The 23,641-nt window shown below is 37.2% G+C and overlaps 1 protein-coding gene across 5 annotated transcripts in view; it reads right to left on the reverse strand.

The window, feature by feature from the left end:
- Window positions 1–23,641, reverse strand: part of LOC136291491 (uncharacterized) — a 113,472-nt gene that overhangs the window by 56,757 nt on the left and 33,074 nt on the right. For 2 of the 5 annotated variants that reach the window (XM_066186641.1, XM_066186640.1), the window contains exon 1: window positions 18,956–19,169. The exons of 1 other annotated variant lie outside the window; for it this stretch is intronic. The gene's annotated coding sequence lies outside the window, so the exon portion shown is untranslated. Of the gene's footprint in view, window positions 1–18,955; window positions 19,171–23,641 lie in introns of those variants that run through there. 2 more of the 5 variants (XM_066186643.1, XM_066186644.1) reach the window with 2 other exon arrangements.

Raw genomic sequence — 23,641 nt, forward strand, 5'->3', positions numbered from 1 at the left:
AGTTAACACTGCAATATACACGAAAATATTGAGTATTGATTGTATATAAAATAAGGTCATATTCAAATTGAAATACAGGAATTGGGGGTGGTAATAAGCTCTACTAGTTTTACTTTAGCAGGGCTGCATGTATATTACAGATTCCCAAAGCGAATTAAGTCTATGGGAAATGGGAAACACAGAAATGCTTCAGAGCATTAGAAAAGGCACAAATACAGTCAGTATGCAACAGCTGTCTTTTAGCTCCAGAAGCTAAATTTGGTTGCATCCTATCCAATATATTTGCTGAATACAACGTTAGTAGCCTATTCTCTAAAAAAAATAATTTAAAAAAAATATAAAATTTTCATTCAACCTGCTTCAGGTTTTGGAAAAAAAAAAAGAAAAAAAGGAATCAGTTTTGAGCTCTATGCCATATAAACGTTTACTCTGCTTAAGCTTCTAAAACATATGCCCATCAACTCTGTAAATTAATTACATTTACCAGTTTCTTACTTCTTAGTCCCAAAAATGCTATCTGCTCAAGCAAGTTTACTTGTTATCTCAGTTGTAAAATTGAACAATGTTTTAATACAAATTTAAAGTAGTTCTAAAGAGATGGTTTATGGAACTACCAATCCAAGTGTATGAAGAGTGTTAATTAAATAAGTTATGCATCTACTATTAGAAGAGATCTCAACATAATACTAGAGTGAATGCCTAGGTTCAGCTTTTTCTCTTAAAAAAATCCCAAGGTAGAAGTGTTGTCTATTGGAATAGCAGAAGACATAACGGCAGAGGGGGTGAGGAGTAAATTTGGCACCTGGATAAACAAATGTGTTATTTAGCCCAGTTAAGTAAAGAAATTTAGTTATACTCTGGAGGTGACAGCTAATAGTGGGAATTTAGTACAGCCTATGTAATCTTATGAAAAGACCAGAAACAAACACATTTCAGTATTTTTACGTGGTCCAGCTAAAAGGTCAGTGACTACCAAAGACATTGGTCCACAGGTGATGTGGTGATTACAATTCACTTCCTTACACACTAGATACCTCTTACTGTGGAGATACTTAAACTGCATTTTATGGCTGCACTTGATGTTGCAGGTAACATTACATAATTGTATTTAATATAGTCATAAACCACAGGGCACTAAATTTATGCTTTCTAACTTCTTAAAAATGTTTAAACAATTTTCCGTTTTTATTGCATTCCTACTGAACATTATGGAAAAAATGCTCAGTGACTGTTTTTCACAGACCCAGCGCAGATTTATTTCTCCCTGTGGTCCAGCTTCCTGAGAGAAAATATACTCACCCTCACTGCTTGCTTCACTTTTCCACCAAAGCTACAGCAGAAATGTGTGTTTCTCTACTCTTCAGCCACCCAAATTCAGAGAGAAGTGCCTTATCCCAAATCAGTGTGCTCCAAAACAGCTCCAAAGACAAAGAGATGAAGTATTGATGAGGGAAACAGACAGTGAGGGCAGCAGATTATTGGCTGAACTGCCCTGGAATGCTGGCACCAGTGCTGGCATCCCAGTGGAACAGGTAGACATCCCTGTGCTGGAGAGGAACCAACAACCTGGGCCATTAAAACAATTAAAGGCTTGCAGCATCTTATAGAGAGGAGGCAGAGAGAAATAGAACTGTTTCCTCCATGGAAAAACAAGGTTTGGGGAGATCTTATCACTAAATAAGTGAAAAAATACTTCACAGAGTTGAGGAAAGACAACAGAGACAGTCTTTTCAGCAGGGCCCAGTGACAGAGCAGGGGGGAAAAAACTGAATTTAGGAAATAAAATTCTGTGAAAACTCCAAGTCAAGTCATGAGTTATAAAAAGTTCAACTCAAAGATTTTTTACTTATTATTATGTTTGTTTGCCTTTTTTTTTTTTAACTGTTGATGTAGTCAAATGCTGGACAGTACTACCCAAAGAGGGTGCAGAGTCTCAATCTGTGGAGAGATCCAAATGCAACAGGACAGAGCTCTGCATAGCCAGAAAGATCTAGAACAGGCTATTGACATATTATCTACCATTAGCAGTGTTAAAACTGTGGGCTCTTTATTTATTTTTAATTGCTTTAGGCTTAATATTCTTAAAAATGACTTCTGGTGTTCGATTATGCCGCATTTCCTTCTTATCCATTGTTTGCATTCAAATGTTTTTGGGATTTTTTTGCATAAGCATCTCAAAACCACTAAGCAGTAGGTATTTGTAGGATGCCAGTAGCACTTACAGTTTGTCTCAGCCAAGATCATAACCCAGTTATCTGTAGTCATCACTCACCATGGAAGCCAACTTGGCAGCTCTTCAGGGTTTCTATTGAAAAAGGACTCTAAAATAAATTAAATGGGATGCTGGGGGGAAAAGAAAAAGAACACTCTGCAATTTTAACAGAGATAAAACCAACTTATTTACTCTTCATTGTTGAAATGCAGCTGTAACTTCATCTTAGTAGCAGCTATGGTTATCTTTTTTTTGAAGAGGTAAAGAAAGAGGTAGATTTTTCATCATATTGTTTCTCCTTCTATCGCATAAATCTAAAATTCATTGATGCTCTTGAAAAACAAAATTGAAATTATTTTGTAGAAGGAAGAATTGCAAGAAGAGGAGAAACTCTGGATTCTTTTCAAAAGAATATTTCTGCCTGAGTTTTCAAAAATTTTCCACATTCTTTAGTCCCGATTTATTGGAGGAGATAGAATTTGCCTTCATTATTTCAGTAACTTTCAATATCGGGAAAAGTTACCTTGTGATTATCATGTTAACAACACCTGCCTGATGAGTCAGGGCAGGCATTTGTTATCCAAACTTATTTCATAGCAATTGCCAGGAGCTCACCTGAGGCAAATACTAATGTCTGACTTTTAGACACTGTTTTAGCATCAGAACTGTTCGACCAAGAAAAAGAATTTTGCTTAAGTGTTACAGGCTTCCTAGAATATTCTTTGGTTTCAGTTGTGCTCAGTGTCACGCTGACCTTGGGAAAGCACAAAATTCATGGAAGCACAGTACTTGAATATGTATTGTGAGAGAATGTGCTCCTTTTTGTTTCTTGTTTGGGCTCTAACCTATTACACCCACCTAAGCCCAGAAGCAGCTAATTGACAGTGGCAACAGACAGGAATTAAAGCCCTTCTAGCAGATTTTAAGACATGATAAATCATGTTTTTTAGTGCAGCCCTAGGACACACTCCCAATCTTTTCAATGATTACTTTTCCATGCCATGACTATTTTGGTTTTTTTCGTAAAGGATTCAGAAGCCACAGACAGTGACCTCCACAGGTGGACGTTTCAGCTCCAGTACACTCAGGGCAGTGGGTTGTGCCTCTAACCAGCATGTCATTCCAGAATCTCAAGAGTAGGCTCAAACCATGTGCCACAACACACTGGGGACCCACCTAAGACCAGTGCCTGACCTCCAGAGCCACAGCCAAACACAACAGACAAGATTTCAAAGAAGAACTCTGGGATGTGGTAAAGAAACACAAAGCAAACTAAATAATTCATAGTAAGAATTAAATATTATTCATATGTGAAATGGTATATATGATCGATGCCTAGGGAAGGCTGACCTGAAACAGAGACTGAACAGAGCTAAGGAAATAAAGTAGATATTTATTGAATGGCCTTCAGGGTACACCTTGGGCAGGACAGGGCCTGACCAGGGCTACACTCAAGGTGTACTTAAAATGGTCACTAAATGGATGACTGGTCACAAGGTCTCACACTTTTATAAGTTTTGGGCCATTTTCATATTGGGGTTTAATTGCCCAATTACAGCTTCCGGTTGTGAGGTCTCATCCTTCTTGTTCCTCCCTTCAGTCTACCATTATTTATGCTTTTGGGCCTGAAAGTTGTCCTTGGTCTTCAGCAGGAAAAGGATTTCTTTTGTCTATCTACTCTGTGAAGAGAGCTGACTAACACATAATATGAGGCTCAGAACTACACCCTCAGGCAGCACAGAATCTGAAAAACAAGAAAGCTAAAACTTAAGGCATCATTTGCTAATCAATAATAAGTAATAAATTATATTTATATGTGGAATGCTAGATATTATAAGAAGAGATAGTGGAATAACCTTCCTCCACACTTTTTAGAATCAAAGCTAGAGGTATTATTTATTTTTTTTTTTCAAAGAGATGTTCCATTTCCTAGCCAGAAAAGGCTGTTTGGCAACACTTTGGAGCTTCTCCAAATGCTGCAGAGACAGCTACAACACAGCATTATGTTGCTTGTATTGCCATAATGCCACTTGCATTTTACTGCATATCATAAACAGATAATCTAGTGAAAAGAGGCAAACCCAAGGAACAAACCTAAATCAAACCAGCTGGAAAATTTAGTCTGGTTTAGAATAAAGTGAACTGCTCTGGGTTGTTATTACATCCATTACAATGGTGTTTGATACTTACATACATAAATCCAGAACACCCGGGCATAGTGTGCCCTTCCATTTATTAAATAATAAACCTTTTAATTTTTTTTCCCCTAGAAACAGTTCAAAGTGGTTTTAGCCGCCTTGTAGAAGGACTTTATGGGGAGTTGAGTGGCAGTAGGCACATTTTAGTGGAAGATGAGTTACATTAGCAACACTGATGTTCTGCTCTGTGGCATACCTAAGGCTATTGCTTAGACCCTGTAGTCTCAGTGAATCTTATTTCAACCTGTTTTAATTTTACACCATTTCATTCTGGTCTCCTTCTCCTTCCCTCCCTCTTGCCCAACCTTCCTGACCAGCACCCTCATCTTTTCCTGGGCAATCACTTTCCTATTATGCAACTCTTACTTCCAGAACTTGCTTTCATTCACCTATTCCCCCCCCCCCCCAACTGCTTAGTCACAAACCCCTAGAATCACCCAGAAACACAGATGAAAGGCAAAAAAATCCTCAAAGCAACAAAATACCCTCATTTCAGGCGGGATACAGGTAATTTTCTTTCTAATACCTGGTGCAGTGCTGTGTTTTGGATTCAATATGAGAACAATATTGGCAACCCACTGATGTTTCAGTAGCTCTTGCTACTGAAGGACATTTCAGCATCCCATGCTCTGCCAGGAAGGAGGTACACAAGAAGCTGGGAGGAAGCATGGCCAGGACAGCTGACCCAAACAAGCCAAAGAGACATGCTATAATATGGAATGTCATTCCCAGGATATAAACCGGGGCGGAGCTGGCTGGGAGAAGCTGATTGCTTCTTGGGGATAGGTTGGGCATCAGTCAGTGTGTGGTGAGCTAGTGTGTTTTGAGAAAAATGAGAAAAAAGGTTGTTTCTCATGGGTTTTATTCCTCCTGCTCTCTTGCTTTCACTACTAAAATTGCCATTTAATTACCATTATTATATTTTGTTTTGTTTCAGTTATTGAATTGTTTATATCCCAACTCATCAGGTTTACTTCTTTTCCCCCAGTTATTTTCTTCCCCAGTGGGTGAGGGGTGGGAGCAAGCAGCTGCTTGCTGCTTAGTTGCCAGCTGGAGTTAAACCACAACATATAACAATACAAAAAGTCGCACACTCTCCAAAACAATGAAAACCCTTAAAAAAAGACACAATCCACATTCCGTTTCAGGGCTCTGTGCTTCACCAGAGGATAGCAGTCCTATGGTTTCAGCAGTGCCTGTCTAAGGCATCTGAGCACACGGGAATCCCTAAAAAAAAAAAAAAAGAAAAAAAAAGAAAAAAGAAAGCATGGAAGCTCCAAAGAGAGCAAAACCTATGAGCCAATCCGTCACAGACTTCCTACCAACCCCAGCTCCTGAAATAATGCAAGAGCCCTGCAGAGCTTTCAGCCAGATGGAAGCATATGTATTTTGGTTTGGTTTTTAGGAAGATTTTCTGCCTGTTATTAACAAGAAGGGCTGAAAAAAGTAGGAGAAATCCTTTCTGCCATAGCAGCATGCACTGAAGGAGCTGCAGTTTGGTTGCAAAATCACAACTGAAATACTCTTGTGTTGAAAAGACATCGGCAGCTTTAGCACCAAAAACTACCTCTTTCCATTTTATCTTGGTTGTTTGCTTTGAGGGCTGAGGGCCATGGCTGATATTTGAGGACATAACTGAATCAGAAGTCTTTAAAGGAAAGTTTTAAGTATATTGATTGATCAGCCCTGCCTTAAATATATATATGCGCACACACATACATAAGGAGAGAACAAGGGTACAGAAGTGGACCCTGGGGCTGTAGCTAGCATAGGCTGTGCTCATGCCTTCCTCTTTTACAGATCTCTTGATGCAGGTTTCTCTGGAGAAAGGGAAGAGAATTTTGCTACAGCAGCAACTTTGCAGGGTTTGAGAATTTCCCCACTTACAGCAAACAAGATTCTCATCTCTTCTCTGAAACAAAGTGGAGTGGCACCACATCTCTGCAGCTACATAACCAACAGTTCACTTGGAGACTTCCTCAGATGACAAAGTCAAAATCAAACCAACAAAAAGACCGCATCCTTTCTGGAGCTCAGGTATGTCATCCATAAGATTGCTTCCATGAGTTAGATACATTTAGCCATCTCACTCCATATGTCCATGCCCTGAAGGAACAAACTTAAAGTTTACTGATTCTAACGGGTGTAAATTAATTTAAAAACTTACATCTACCATACTTTGTTGGCTGGAATAATTACATATGAAACATTTTTTGACTTGAAAGCTGAAAGTGTAGAAAATGTATTTCTTGAGTTAGTCATCTAACAGCAGCAATGGATTATTTTGGTCATAGAGTTAATTTTAAATTATAAATAAAGATTTTAGTAGACTAAAATAAACCACAATTCACTGCGAAACTTATTTTCTACTGCTACTGGCAGTTCATGTTAAAATTAAGCTACCCACTTGAGCATTCTCACTCAAAAATCGTCTTGTACTGAATAAACTCATATGACCTGAATATGTTGCCTCTGCCAGTATCCAATAAGTGTTGAAAGGCAATAGCCTGGAATTACCCAAGGAGCTGTAGAAAAGAGTTATAATTAAGAAAATACCTTGAATGACATTTAAGACAAGTTTTACATGTAAAGAATGCAGGAAATGACTATCAATGAAGAGGAGGAAAAGATGAAAAGGAATGTTATGTCCATTTAAATTCAAGATACAGCCCTTGAGAAGAGCTTGGAACATCTTGGAAAAAAAAACCAAACCAAGTACTTTTCTTCCCATCTCATATATAATGAATAATTTTTTCACTCACTCAAAACCTTAGATCAAGATAAAATTCCAGATGTTGCTTTACATGATTGGGATATTTTTACCAAGAAAAGAAAAGGCTGCTTTAATTAACCTCCAGTGTATATATACATAGAAATAGTATAAATGATTTTTTACATCATTTAAAGGTGATGGCGGCTCTTGCTTTTTAACCTCTTGCTAGTTTAAGGACATTTTTCTTTCCAAGTGTCATTTTCCCAAAAACAGGAAATTAGGGATAAGCAGAACACCTGATGTCTAAACTTCATTGGGATTCCTAAAATTATTAAAGCACATTTCCCTCCTTTCACCCAAATGGGGATAGTAATGACACCACCACCAAATAACATACTGCATCACTTGGTACATAAACAGAAATTTGGTAGGGTTTTTTTTGGTATCACAATAGTTATTAGTGGGATCAATTAGAGTGCACCTTGGAAATAGCTATAATAGAAAAGATGGAAAAAGGAAAAAGGAAATAAACATAAATTATTTTCTTGGAAAAGAGCAAAGAGAGGAATATATTTTAGTCCGTAGGGAAGTTGCAAAGTTGGGTGGAAACTGCCTTTTCCTGCGTCTCTCTTTTTAAGGCTCCTACTAAAACCTGGTACTTCATAATTCACCACTAGGCTGCAGCCAGAAAAAGATAAGAAAAAAGAAAAAGTTAGCATAGGAAAATTCCATCTAGGTCCCTGAGAGAAAGGAGGTATCCAGGGGACTAGAGGCATGATAAACTTGCCAAGGCTGCAAGCAGGCTTGGCTGTGAGCTGGACCAGAAGAGTTTGGACTGCAGACCAGCAGTAAATGGTACAGAAATCCTGTGAATTTTCTTTTTTGGGGGAAGAGGAGGATTATGGGAGTGGAAAAGAGTAATTCATCAAAACCTGCAGTGTTTCAGTTTAGGACAGGACAACACAAATTGCTCTTAAATTGAGCAACACATGATTTTAATGCTAGTATCTCACAACATATTTCGATTATAACTCTTAAGTGTTTCTGCTAGGAAATGTATTTAATCCAAGGTTTCTGAGAAATAGATGACATCTTATTATCCTTCTTTGAAGCAGATTTTGGTCTTCAGGTGGTCCAGCCAGTAGTTCCCTCTCATGTCTCCCTCTTCCATTCAGACAACTGTTTAGTTTTGACTCCTCCTGTATCTCCTTTTATGGCACAGAGGCTACATGCTTATGTCTTGATTTAAAAGCAGTACACACATTATATTCAAGAGATATTACACATTTAGCATCACTTTCATCAGCAGTATAAACCCTTGCTCTTCTTTACTCAAGCAATACTAATTAATGTTCAGCAGTACTACAGCAACACAAACTGCAAACAGAAACACCTCTTGGAAAAACATCAAAAACAAACAAACCAACCCCATCCCACTCAGAAAGCACCTGGACTGTCACAATAGCTGTATGAACACATCTGGAAAACTATTTGTCACAGAGTTCTATATAAAAATAAATAAAGCTTTTTCAAACACTTGCAACAGGTAGTCAATGGAAGAAAAATTACTCAGGCTCCCTGTAGGGTCAGTAATGCTGTCCTGGCACACCAATGTAAATCTCAGTAAATAAGATAAATTTACATATTAAGTTATATTTACAGAAGTGCATCAATTTTTGGGAAGATGTGTCTATACACAGATATATATGTAAAATTTTATTAAAACCTCACATGAAAACATACCTCAGATGACAAGGATGAATGCAAAGCTAGAAACAGAATTCAAGTTTTGTTTAAAGAAAGGTTATTTTCAGGCTTCCTCAACCTGTAACCACAGTCCATGTGCAATACACACTACAGTCAGTTTTGCAATCTTCAGGTTCCCCCCAGCAAGCACAGCCTGGCAGCCTCTGCATCACTGGAGAAAGATGTGTAAGGTGCCACCCACAGCTCCAGGGAATGTTTGGAACACAGTTAGCTTTCAAAGTTCTGTGTTTTTATATCTTCACAGAGCCATAAAATCATTTCCCCCCTAAGCAGAAATCCAAGTCAGAATTTATTTTTAGACAAATTACATAAAGCCATTGCTGCTCTTGACACCTAAATGAAGGGGTAGAAGTAACCTGTCCTCTCAGCATACAGCTAAGCTCCATTATGTTGAGATGCTGTAATCTCAGTTGAAGCAATATCCTAGGATTTCTCTTTTCATTTTGGGCACAGTAGATGTTGGCCACATATTTTTACTCACAAGCTGCTTCTCATTGTTTTTGACTAGGAATTTCTCACAGTGAAACAGTATTAACTTTGGAGAGTTTTTTTACATGCTTGCTTCCAGTGAAATGAATTTTACTACAAATGCACCACAGTCCGGATTTTCTTGGGCTTACTGGATTCAGTCTTAAGTGACAAAGCTCAAAACACCACATCAACTGCTTTCCCCAAGCATGAGAGGATCCCAGAGAAAACAGTTTCAAAGCATGAGCAGGTTTAGGTTTCTTCTGTTAATTTTTGTAATTGAAACTTATTTGCCCATATCCCTGATGGCTGTTCGCATCTGCCCTCTTCCGAAGCCTGAATTAACATTGTTGCCTGAAAATCATGATTTCTAAGAGGAAAAACTCTATTGCTTTTCAAAAATCTGGCATTTACTTCCAATGTCAAAATCTTAACCCTTAATGAGCAATAATGAGCTTGGAGAAGGCACAAGGAGAATTTTTGATGTAAGATCAGAGGCAACTCAGAAACTCAAGGACACTTGATAAGTCAGAATTTACCTAATAAATGAGCTGCATTTTTGAAGTATTTTGATTATGTTATGCTTTGCTTCAGTTTAGACTTTCATGACAGTTGAAAGCAAAGTTATCTTTATCACAGAAACATTTAAAATTAAATTGGTTTGAAAAACAACTATGTATGATATTAAATTGTAAACCATTCTAAAGTTTCTCAAGAACAAAAGGTCAGACACATAACTCATGCAAATCAGTGTTGCCTTTTTGATGTTAATGGCACTGTATTAGTCTCAAGCCAGGATTCGGTCTGTAGTGCTCTTAACTTAAAGTTTAAAAATACTTTCTTACAAGAACTGCCTTTTTGTTATCCAGATCTGACACAAATTTAGCAGGGAAGACACAGATACTAAAACAAGATCAAAGAAAGCAGACCTGTAAATCCAAAAAAAAATTCTCCTTTAGACCTCTCTCTTCATCATTCCTCATTTACTATCCTTTCATTTTCATAATTTCTACCAATCCCCTTTCTCCAAATGTGAATGGAATACTCGGGTATCAGCTTTATATTAGTATTTCAGCACAGTTTACAGAATCTCTTTTTTACTGTTTTATTTTTTTTTATTTTTAAGACAGTAACTCCCAGACTCCAGTCACATTGTGAGTCATGCAAAAGTCTTCTGGAAACTTGAAATTAGGTGTGATATAGACATTAGACACTTTATCATTGTAAAGTGCCATAGACATTCAGACCATTTACTTTGAAAGAATTTCTATGATCAAGAGAGTTGCTGGAGAAAGAGCAGCTGCAAATTTATTTGGCATTTTATCTAGCAGAAGATATGTGAATGGGTGGACAAAGTTGTTCCAAGACTTGCTAAAAATCTGCATATCTAGAAGCTGTACATACTTTGACCTAGCACAGTTAAACAGGCTCAGGCTCCCATGCTTCAGTTACTGTAAAAAGCATATAAACAACTCAACAGAAATAACATTCCAGTGGAATGGTCTCAGATTTTAATAACAGCAGCTAAATGAAGACTCAAAATTGTATGTCATTTAATTACAGAAAAAGATGACACAGGGAATAGAAGCTCCTAATGGAAAAAAAAGAGGAACCAAATATCAAAATTATTGCCTGCTTTATCTTATCAAAGGTTGTGAAAAAGTGGATGCAATGATCTTTTAAAGGAGTGCTTTGCTATACATTTAATAAAAAGACTTCACAAAACCTACATGCTATATATCAGGCTTACTCCTAATGCAAAATCTTGCAAGAGAGAAAAGGATTTGCAATTACTTTGTGTCATCCAAGGCTCATTTTCTCTGGACTCAGCAGACCCATAGATTTTGCATACAGTAGGTATAAGGAAAGAGAGGAAAAGGAGAAAAAAGGATAAAGAAAACAGTCTAAATAGACAGAATTAAATGAAAGTGTCCTGTCCAAACCTGAATACACTGCTGGATAAAATGTATGGACAAGAAGGATTACTTGAGAGATGGATGGCATCCTGTTCACTGCTTCCACTCAGAGGTTTACATTTTAAGACCATATTTGTTAAGGCAACTCTTATGCTCAGCCTGCAGCCCACTGCTCTTCCCTGCAGATCTACCTCACTAGCTATTCAGACTCCCATCTGATCAGTAGAAACTCAGCTGGAACTACCTCCTACTTAAATTGTAGTCAGTTCACATAATATTCCTTTCAGGACACTTCAGCACTGCAGCTATTCTGTCTGTACCTGCCATTTGTCCTACAACAGCAGTACCCAGTACTTTAGCAGAATAGAAAAATCACTGAGCTTACACATTATTAATGAAAGCTATTGAACAGGACTGAATTTAGGAAAGGCCCATGAAAATCACACCCTATGTATCTTTGAATTTGACAGATAAATAGTCTCAGACTAGGTTTCCCCCAATTACTTCTGAACTTACCCATACATAGTTTCCCTAACAGGCTTATGAGAATATCACACAAAGCACTCTAAACTTTATAGTTTCTCTTTTTTTCTGCAGAGCTCATTACCCCAGTGCAGGAAGAAATTAGGCTGACTGGGCATAGTTCAAACTCAAACTCCACATTACCTTCTTAGTGCCCAAATTATATGAATATTTCAGCAGAAATTGAAGGTGGCTTGACTGCAACTTTAAGACCTTTGATCAAACACACAAAGTACTAATTTTAAAGAAAATAAAAACCAGAAAACACACAGACATGAAAAATTCTTCACTTTTTCTTTTCTATTCCACTTGCTAGGGTATGTTTGTGTGATTAATCATGGAGTGGTTTATCATCAACAAGGAAAGATCCTCCTTGTAAACATTTACAACTGACACCTTGCACTCAACCACTACTGTTTCAGGATTCTTGATCAGGCCCTACTCTTTAGGGTAAGTTCAAAAACTCTCCAGAGATCCCAAAATTGGACTAACCCATAGGGCCACGACAACTGGATCACGCTGTTTATCAAGATTATAATAGCAAAATAACATCTTGTAGTGTCTGAAGAAAATCATTACTTCCTCCCTCGACACAAAGAGCATTGCTAGTCCCATAGTCCAAGGAGGATTAGGCCAGGAAAAAGCCTTGGAATCATGATATTTTCCAGGATACAATGCACTGGATGTTAAATGTCAGTCTTCAGGATGAAAACTCATGGTTCTGACACAAGCTGGCATTTATTAGTTATTCTTTTCCTCCAAGGATCTAATCTGATTTTACTCAAACTTGATAATTTGTTCAAAAATACCTTCAATCTAGTGAATTTATATATTTGAGATAAACGCACAGCATACAAAATTGAAGCTAAAAAAATAGCACATGCAATTTCTCCTCCTTTAAAATTTTGCAAAAATAATCCTTTAGTATCTTAAAAGTAACATACAAGCTGACTGCAAGTGAATAACTTAATGCAAAGGCTAAATTAAAGTTTGCATAGAAGAAATAAGGTAGAAATAGGAGGGGGTAGGATAAGAAATAAGCATTCTACTTTCTTCATGCCTGGGTAAGAAATTTGGCTATGTAACTGAAGTCATTCATCATCCCTATTTCCAACACCAACAGTGCTCAGGGCAGCTGTTTTTCAGATCAATTGTTTGAGAATCTCTAAGAAATAGTGATCTTAGCCAAAGAAGTGACCCAAATAATTTTGATCCTTCTGCTTCCAGAAAATGTCAGAACTGTAGGAGCCTGATTTTTTACCTCCTCACTAGTATCAATTTTAGTGGTGGGAGGAGCAAAGTGGGCAGTGCACTTGATAATCCTCTTAATACAAACTTGATCTCAAGGTTGCCACTGGTGATACATAGCCAAATTCTCTTCTGAAAAGAAACAAACAGCAAGAACTGTCCCAGCTCCTATATCATTGTTATCGTATTGCTGCTCACATGAGTTACAGAACACGTCTGCAAATTAAAATCTACAAATATCATCTGGGTGTTATGATCTTTAACGATTCTAACAACTACTAGGCAGTTTATGAACTTACAGGACAGCAAAGGCCAGAAATTTCTTGGTGCAAGTATAAAATCTTTTTGTCTAAAATAACTGACAATTAAAGACAAAAGAACTGTTCCTATGGAACTCCTATTAATAGGTGCTTCCACGAAGAAAAACAAACCCAAATCATTGTTCTCCCACAGGCTCAAACGGTTTGTTATTCAGTTCAGACGCAACTTTCTCCTCACATGCTGCAAACCATCAAAGGTATAAGAAATACATTTTTTAAACTTGGGGAATTTAAAGACTGATTAAATTATGAATTTGGACGACTGTTTATTAAACAGAAAAATAAGCACTTAGTATTAGATATACTCCAGAATAACTATGCAGATATTTTAGACACAGCTAAAATTTCAGTTATCAAATTCAAGATAGAAAACAAGTACCACTGCTTTCCTCAGGTGTTTTGTACCTCCTAGCTAATAACTAAATATATTCACTCTTCTGATTATGTTCTTCGAAGAAAAAAGTTATCTGACCTTCTACTGTATCTGCCTATTGACACCTCACAAAACTAAAGTGTTAGAAGCCATAAATTTTAAGGTCATGATTTTAAAAGCACACCAAAATATATCTGTACAAGAGTACTTCCAAGACACATTGAAATGATATGTTTGAAATGCATCAATAAATAGATTGATCTTTTTGTTCTTTTGTAATAAAATGGTTAATCAGCAATTAAAATAGCTTTACAGTCAGGATAGTTATAGAATGCACGGTGTGTCCATCACAAATACTACTACTGTTAAAATTCATATTGAAAGCTTTCAGATATAATGTTCCCTTTTTTTCGTTCAAGAACACCCAGAAGCTAGATTCTGCTGACAATTAGCAAAACCATGAACTCGATGCACACTGTATCCTGACTTTCCCTCCTACCTTAGTAGCCACGTGGGAGGAGGTAAGATAAGCATTGTATTTTTCTTTTACATCAATTCAAAAGCTCATTTAGCTGTGGCGCTCCCTTTTCTTTAGCAAAAGATTAAAAAAAAAAATAACCTTTACACACGCTTGGATTCTTTTGAAGAGTGGCCCTGCTTAGCATTTTTTCCCCTCTCCAATTCTAGTCAAAGAGCAAAAGGAAAGCCTTTAAACTCCAAAGAGACATCTGATAAATGTATTTCTGACAATGCTTTTCTGGAAGCACAGCTGAAGCTGTGAGGTGGATGCTGAAAGGCCTCTCAAGTTGAAAGCACAGATGCAATGCAAAGAACTACAACAACAGGTCATACTGTGGGTGGTGTGGACTACATAAAATCACAGATTTGGAAATCATCCCTTTTTTAATGGGGTAAGGACACAGTTCAGTCAGTTAAGTCCTGCTTCCCAGCAAACATCCTCAGTCACTATCCCAGATCTCTCCCTGCTGGCCTTCACTCAGTCTGCTCCTCAATTCTTTATCTTACAAGGGAAAGCTTGATCACATTCACACTTCCATGATTATCCTTGTCAAAGGGACAAGAGATTGCAAGGCTGACAATATGCAATTACCTTACATAAGAGGAGGCTGAGGGAAAGTAAATGGACCATCAAGCATACATAGTTGTATTCTACCTGCTCTCCAGCAGGCACAAAAACCACCTACACACAGCTTTTTCTGATGCTAAAACAGATCCCTTGAGTGTGCCACAAAATCTTTACTCTTCAAGTGCAAAGAAAGCCAGACTTTACAGAGGCAATTGAAACAGTAAGAATGATTTTCAGCATAAACAACAGAATCTAGAAAGCATATACAACACAGAGCAAGATGAAGTGCCAAGTTATACTCTTCCAAAATGTAATGTTTGCTCTCAGTTAGTACAGGTAGACTGCAAGTCTTCTTAGCCAAAACACTGAAAACATGCTGGCTATGCTGTGAAACTCCAGGGAGTCTTAATGTGGGATTGATTTATAATAGTTGAGTTCTTTGTATAGACAAAGAAATTTTACCTGAGCTAGCTTCTTAATTTTTGCCCTTAATAAAACTATTATAGCATTATAGATATAGTATAGACTAAGCCATTCGTTTTTGTGGGAGAATTTTACATATTTCTGGAAAGAATACAATGGGAAATATTCACTGAATTTATGTTGCATCTTCTCAGGCAAGTAGTACTCCTGAGGGTTTAGAGGGAGTACATTCCAGACTGTGCTAAAACTTAATTCCAGGCTACACTGTTCTATGTGTCTGCATCAAACTGGCATTATAATGTGGAATTCAGAGGTGTGTATATCAAGCTGCCTAAACTGGTTTGAAGTGAGCCTCCTTCTTCAAAATGAGCATAATGATTACAAAATGTTCCCAAGACATTGAACTACCTTCCATGTAATCTGCTGTTCTCTACTCTATCCTCGAATGCCACCACTTTCTAATCTCATATACTGTAGGGACAGGTGTACATCAGACAGTGAATTTGTAATCTAAGAGTATATGTATGCACATAGTATAAGTGCTAAAAAAGTTCCACCCAAAGTACACTCACTTTTAGGGGATACAAAGAAAACAAACAAACAAAAAAATCCAAAACTCAGTTACATGATGTAAAATAAGTAGTATCAAACTATTACTGAATTAAAAATTAGTTCCACTTGAAAAACTAGCTACTGTTGTTGTTGTTATGTTTGTATTATAGTTCACAAAATACCCTTGAAATTCCACTTTGTTCTTCCTTGTCTTCCAGTTTATCTTTAGCATTAAATCAGCATAAGAACTGACTGTGATTTCACTACAAATTTCAAGATTTAACTCCTGCTTCATTTTCCTGATTTTCAGTAATCAAGTATAAACACTGCTTTACTCAAAGCATCACATCAGAGGATCAAAATTTCTGTAATTTTTTTCTTGAATTTCCATCAAGTTCTTCTCCAAAGGATCTTTATTTTAGACCAGGCAGCTTTCCCTCATAAACACAAACTACTTTCTGTATTCCTACACATCAAGCTTAACATTTGGCAGCATTTAAAGAGATTTTCCAATAAGCTCATCTAAGAAATCCCATCTAATTAATTTAGATTATCATTGCAGTACATCACCTCAGTTCCCTTTGCAAATGCTTGTAGCAATTATATCACTGAATGGAAATCCTGAATAGCACCAGCACTGAAATTTACTGAAAATACCTACAGTCAGATAAGAACTGTTCCTCACTGTGGCTTTTTGGACTAGAAGCCACATTTGATCTAGTCCAGTGAGCTGCAATAGCCAACCCACACTAAGGATCTCATTGCTGCTCTTAGGAGTTAGGATGACAAAGTATTTTACGTAATTCAAATAAAATAGTATTTCAAAGCTGAGTTAGAACATGCATCTACCAAAATTACCTGAAGCCTTCCACTCAGTCACACCCCCACACAGCACTAAAGGCTGCTTTCTCACCGAGGCCACCAACCCTCCACATCACTCTCCCTCTAACAATTTCATCACCTTGGGATTTTAACTCCTAATCAGAACAAAATGCCTCAAGGTCTCCATCATAGATCAGTTCCATTTACTTTTTCATTTCCCCTGTACTTCACTTTAGAGAGAGCCTGCTAAAAACAATAAAAAACATCCCACACCATGAAATCCCTTATCTCATTGCCTCCTTCTTCTTTAACAATATTCTTTCTGCCTGCCTTTCCTCTGACAGGAAAACCCTCTGGAATTGCCAGGTGCTCCCTACCATCATCAGTGAGGTACTACTGAAAGCAATATGGGTAAACAAAAATCTAACTCGTAGCTTAAAGTGATTTATGGTAACTGAATTGACTGTGGGTATTCATGGACTTATTTGATTTTGTAATAAGATATGTTTTGAAAAAATTGATGTGCATTAGTAAATACAGTTATTTTCAATAAAATTATGATTTCATTAAAAAAAAACCCAAGAACATCCAGTGCTGATTTCCCATAAAATTAGCCAGATGGATGTGAGTTCCACTGCCTCCTTACCTCATATCCCATCAGCAGCAGTTTTATAAGCACCAAAACACCAATGCCAACTTCCTACAGCTCTCAAAGTCAGCCAGGTAATCTTTTTTTGAAACTTGCACATCATTACAGACTTGCATCACTCTTTGCTGAAGCCTCATCTCAAATCCCTAACCCATAGTTCGTTTGTGCCCCCTGCAGAAATGGGGGTCACCCAGGCAGGCAATTGCTCTTCAGCTCACCTGAATCCCTCCATCACACATCCAAAAAAAAAAAAAAAGATTCCTCAGCAATCAGGAATAAAACCGGGTTCATTAAATTTCCTCTTCATTAGTAATCTCCTCTATTTATGTTTTATCTCTAGTTTGTACAATTTGATATTGCCACATATTTGAGGATATACTTAATTAAAAAAGACTTATTTTCTTGAATGCTGGCTTGGACAAACCTGAAAAAATATTCTTATGTATTCAATATACAGAGAGTATGCTTACACATTCATTAAGTATTCTTATAGGTGACAACACATCAGTTTTTTTGAATCAGAACTTTTTGTTTAGGGTCATATTCAGCTCTTTTAAATTAAGATTTTTTGCTAATTAATTAATTTGCTATTACTTGTGATTTGATTAAATATATGTGTAGATTAAAATGCAAAAAAGAGACAGGAAAATTTTCATCACCTAAGTGTTGCTCACATTCCTTGTAAATACTTTGATTTCTATAAAATTATGACAGAAAAAAAAAGTTTATTTTATTTCCTAATCTAACTCTGGTTTATGTATTGGAAGGGTCAACTGGGTGGGTTTATTGGAGGGGTCAAGGAGGGTCAATAGAAGTTAAAAAAAAAAACTATGAACAAACCTGCTTCTATAAACATTTTACTAAGAAGGAATTACTCTCTTGTTACATGTCATCTGGAAAAAAAGTTGGGAAGGAGCTAAGGGATGCAATGAGAGAGGTTCTGAGTGTTTCTTTTGGTTTTTCTTTTACTCTAGTTTCTTTCCACAAAAGTCTGACGGACTTCTACTTTGATTGGTACGGCCTCCCTTTGCTCACTTCTGTACAGAAAATTAAGAAACCAATAGTAAAACTCAAGTAATTTGAAGCAGCACTTTCAGAACAGTCATGAAGCTGTATTACATGCCTTTTAAACAGTATGTGATTACATCACTATTCTTTCACAAATAAACACAAAAGGCAAGTAAACAAATAAGCATAAGAAAATAAAATCAAGAGTAAAAGTGTGTTTTCATGTAATTTAATCTGAACTGTCTGCTTTTCTCCAAAGGGACCATCATTAACATGTGAAAATTCAAAGCAGCTATGCTGTTGCTAAAGGAATGAAATAAGCATAATTTCTGAGATAATGAAATTATGTAGGTTATACAAGACACAAGTAGTCTATTTGATCACAAAACACATGCTCTTAGAGAATCTTTTGAAATTTGCTAATGTAGAATGAAGTATTTAAGCTTCAACAATTACTTAGGTATTCTCATCCAGCATTGGGCCACACCTTCCTCAAATATAAGGTTTAAACACTTTGTATAAGCAGGGATAGGAAAAAGCAGAAGGACAATGATAAATCCACATCACTTTGGCAAATAAATGGAGAAGGAACGTTTGGCTGCATGATGGAGGAAGTACAACTGACACTGAAGAAGGCTTCAAGCATCAGCACCTTGTTATCTAAAAGTCACTCATACCTTTTCTCTGTAGCCTTCCATGGGCAGCTCCACACAGCTCTGGCTCTTTCTCTCCTTCTTCTCTCTTCCTTCTGCAGTTCCAGCTGGCTCCCTCCTTTCCCCAGCACATCCACCTACCCCTGTCTGTCCCTCACACAACCTCCTATCCCTCTCTCCTTACAGCATGGCAAACAGACCCCAAATGACCCCATATCAGCTCACTCACTCTTTAGCACACCCATGGCTGTGAGGACAAGGATGTTCCCACTCTTTGGTAATTAACACAGCTGCAATATATTGGGGGCAGGATTGCCTTCAGCACCATCACTGTCTGTCCTCCAGCAGCTGTGCCATTCCTGAATCTATCTATTGCACTTCTACTCTGACACTAAAAGGGGGTTATGTAATTCTCTAGTTATTTAATGTCCACTTCTGTAGTTTAAATATGTTATTTCTCATCAGAATGAGTCCTCATGCTCCAATTTGCTCTGAAGAAGCAGAAATTGCATTTGGAAAATAGGATTTTCTTTTCTTCCTTTCTGTTCTTGGCACTCGCTATCTTCATTCAACCTGTAATATCATTTTGACACAATGCAGTGGGTAAAACTGCAAAATGGAGCACAATAAAAGCTGCCCAGCATACACATATATGAGGGGGAAGTCTATCGTCACAAAAATACCGTTCAATTTCCATTGGCTGCAGTTCAATTTCAAACTACTCACACAGATTCAGAAAGTCCTCTCAGATCCCAGAGAGCCTCCAGAGGTGGCTGCTTGCTTGTGAGCATCACACAAACATATTATTTCTTTGCTGACCACTATCAAGTAGCGTTTTTGCCTTAAATTAATACTTTGTCTGAAAAAGTTGGTTTCTACTTTGTCGACAAAAATCTCTCCGCCAGTGTTAGCACACTAGGAAGGCTTGTATGGCCAAATGCCCCACCAGAGCACAGCAAGGCTTTGATGCAGCCAGATTGCTTTGAAAGGGGCATAAAGCACCAAGGAAACATTCTTTGGAGGAACAGTTTGCTACTTCAAAAAGCTGTACAATCTACAAGGAAAATACATGGGAGAGTAGGATATTTTCCTATGCCAGTCTTATATTGTCATCTCTGTCCCTTTGTATAATTTACTCCCAACAGGACCAGCAGGTAACAGCCACTGTACCATTAAATTTATTTTCAAAAATCATTGTTATAAAATGCAAAACTCCTTATTTGTCCTAATGTCTTTTCTGTTATTGAGTCAAATTATGAACACCCACGTGCATAAAATAAAACATAATTTCAGTCAGAAAAAATACTTTCTCTTCCTTTCTGAATTTTAGCATTTCTTCATTCTACAAGAAATGGAACAGGTTTAACATACAGACATTTATGTAATTTGGCAAAAAATTGAGAAATAAAATAAATTTGCTGTAATCTTCATCCTCCCATAAACAGAGCAGCAAAGTGTAATTCAGCTGAAGAGATGAGATGAGATGAGAGTTTTGGAAGCACAAATAAAGGGGAAGGAAGAGAAGAGCAGAAGTAAAACTTTAGCATGCTTGCAGGGACAAACTATTAGTAGGTAACAATTTGAGACACAAAAAGAATCCTAGCTTTTTCTGTTGAAAAACACTGTAATTAAGTAAAATAATGTCCCTGATATTGGTTTTGTACTCTAGAAAGAATTTTCCAGAAACCAGCCAGAAGAGTGGTAACAAATTTATCAATTTTTCTTTGTGGTGAGGAATGCAGGAAAATGAACAATGATTAAGCACCAACTTAAAGTAGTATATTTGTCATTCTGCATGAAATACAAAGCTGGAGAGACACTGTGTAGTATTTGCTGTCTATGTTTTGATTCATTGTGTTGTTGGCTCCCTTAGTACTATTAATGATAATGCCTGCTAACTTTTGCAATTGGAAGAGCTAGTTAGGGTATTTTCAAATACAAGCATCTTTAAAGTAGATTTCTGGAAGGTTCAGTGTGTTCAGCATAACCTTGGATCACAAGCACTGAACACTTCTATCAGCATCATATAACAGTAACAATCTTAACTTTATTTATGTATATGGCTAGATTTTTATTTTCACAGCTAAAGTCAGCGCCTGCAATGTCACTGGCAATAATGCATTACCATTTTTTATCTATGGAAATGGGAGGAAAATCACATTGACTTAATAGGAAATATTATGGTAATCCCTATATATCAGTTAAGATAACTGTATTTCAGCAGGGCATAAATTGCCACAAGTTTCTTCTGTATTCAGACAACTGTGAGACTTAAAAGCAAATGCAGATATGTTTCCCTTTTCCTTGTGTTCCCAATCAGAGTATACTGTGATTCAGCCAGTGGAGAGGAAGAAGACAGATGTGGGTCGCAGGGAGTACAGAGTGACTGAGGGACACCACATCCAAGGATCATAAGTGATGTTGCCCAGATTGTGTGATAATTGTGGCTGTTAGGCATTACTGCATTGGTCAGGCAGGAAAATCTATGGGGGAAAAAACTAAGTGAGGATCATAAACTCATAGGAACAAAGATTTGGTGGGGTGGTTGTCATTGTTATTAACTTTAATAAATGAAAAGTGCAAAATCTATCTGCAGCCTAAGGCATTATTTCACATCAATAGGGAAATATGTGCCTATACCCCTTCAGCAATATACAAGCATACACACACACACATGAAATATGTTGATATATATATATATATGTATTCACTGCCTTAACTAACTTCAAGGTTAGAAATACTTTATTTTAATGAGGAAGAATGGTAGAAGAGGAAGGCTGTAAATCAAAGTTCATGAAAATGGCTTTCCTACACAAAAGAAGGGAAGCATGGCATTGCCCCATGGAAGCACTGGCACCCTTCAGCCTTGACTACAGGTTAAGGTCCCATTGGGTTACACACTGTGCAAATTTCTGAACAAAAAGATGCTTTTGCCCAGAAAATAAAGTCAAAGGCAGCTACATCAGCCTGGAATGAGATGGCAAAAGCTCAAGGAAGTGATGAATGATGTATAGCCCAAAACTCCTGGCAGATGCTTTGGAGTCAACATGGTGAAAGAGGGGGCAAGAGAGCAGCAGAGGCTGGAGAGTGCCCATGCTATGGGTGCAAGGATCCTAGTATTCTATTCCAGAGGAATTTCAGGTACCAGAGCATCCATGCAGCCTCACCAGGACACCACAATTCTTCATCTTGTGGTTCTGCTCCTCTCATATGTTCTCCCCATCTGTGTGACAAACCATCTTATTTTGTACACACCATTCTGAAGGAAGGAGTTGATCACCCAAACTCTCAGACTCAACTGAACATAGCAGAGCACATGTGGGATAGGGCAGGAAATGGAGATTACCATGGAAACCCATCATTCTGCTTCTCATCTCTAAATTTTGATACCAGATTGAAATAGCCTGGATCTAACTTTTATTATTGGCGATGACTGAGAGGGTTTATCCATGGTCTTCTCACTCTATTCTTTTGAATATTTGCTTTGCCTTTTTAAAACTGGCTAAAACTTTCACTCATAAAGGAAAGATAAAGTTATACATTAAAAAAAAATTAAGTCTAAAACTGTAAAATCTGAATCAGATGTGAGAGCAAGTAGTACGATTTTTTGTTGTTGGGCTTTTTTTGGTCAGGGTTGATTTGCTTTGGTTGGATTCGCTTTTGCTAAGTAACAATCTGATACTGACAAGAGAATTAAAAAGGCTTCAGGGTATTTTATTTATCAGCTGTTGCTTGTTTCATTTAACAGTGCAGCCTAACAAGTATAACACATAAAGAAAGAATCAGGGATCTCAGAGTTGCTGCACAATAATCTCCCTTTTGTCAAAGTGTGGGGACCATTTTTAGGTCCCTGATGAAAGCCAAATTAGATTTCATACAGAAGAAAAAATTATAGGAAGGACAGGACGAGACTTAGAAGACTATTTTGAAAGCTATCACTAAATATGCTTTTTTTTTCCCCCTAAATATCACAAAATTGATGTGAGGAATATATCCTTCAAATATGAATGACATTTTACACCTCTATGTATGAAACCATGTTGGACTATATATGATATGTATTATATAAGAATAAATCTACAACAATATTAAACTTGTAAAACCAGGCAAAAATATTTTGATAACCTGTGTGAAGTCAATTTACAATCAGCTTCCTTCAAGTGCGGGGGGTTTTGTATTGTTTCTGTGAGTTCACTCCTGAGTGTCTTTTCCTTTCTTCTCACTGGCCAGCCTTTGTTCTTTCACCTTGTCTTTCTAGTGGGCTTGAAAAGAGCCATTTGTTTAGTGAGGTTCATATTTCAAGTACTGTCAAGCATGAGTGAATAATACTTGGCTGATTTCACAGGTTTCTCTGTGACAGCAGTAAGGTTTAAGTCATTTCTTGACTCCAGATGCTTGTGCCCAAAGAGCAATCTGAAATGTCTCATCTACAAAACACACCATTTTTGGACTGCAAGAAAACAGATGATAATAATAGCAAACTGAAATACACAGAAAAGAAGAAACAATGATTTATTAAAAAAAATTTGCCTTAAGAATTAAGTCTGACATTATTTAAAAAAATATACACAGTGTTGAATTAACTTGTTTCTTCTTCCAGGAAATCACTGCAATATCTGAGACAATTATGTGGCCAAAAGCAAGATTTACAAATCAAAGGCTTCTTTACAAAGCAGATCAAGATACTTGATTTGCAGACTCCTCTTCATG

The sequence above is a fragment of the Chamaea fasciata genome, unplaced genomic scaffold, assembly GCF_029207755.1.
Source record: "Chamaea fasciata isolate MVZ Bird 193981 ecotype frontalis unplaced genomic scaffold, bChaFas1.0.hap1 SCAF_6, whole genome shotgun sequence".
Classification (NCBI taxonomy): domain Eukaryota; kingdom Metazoa; phylum Chordata; class Aves; order Passeriformes; family Sylviidae; genus Chamaea; species Chamaea fasciata.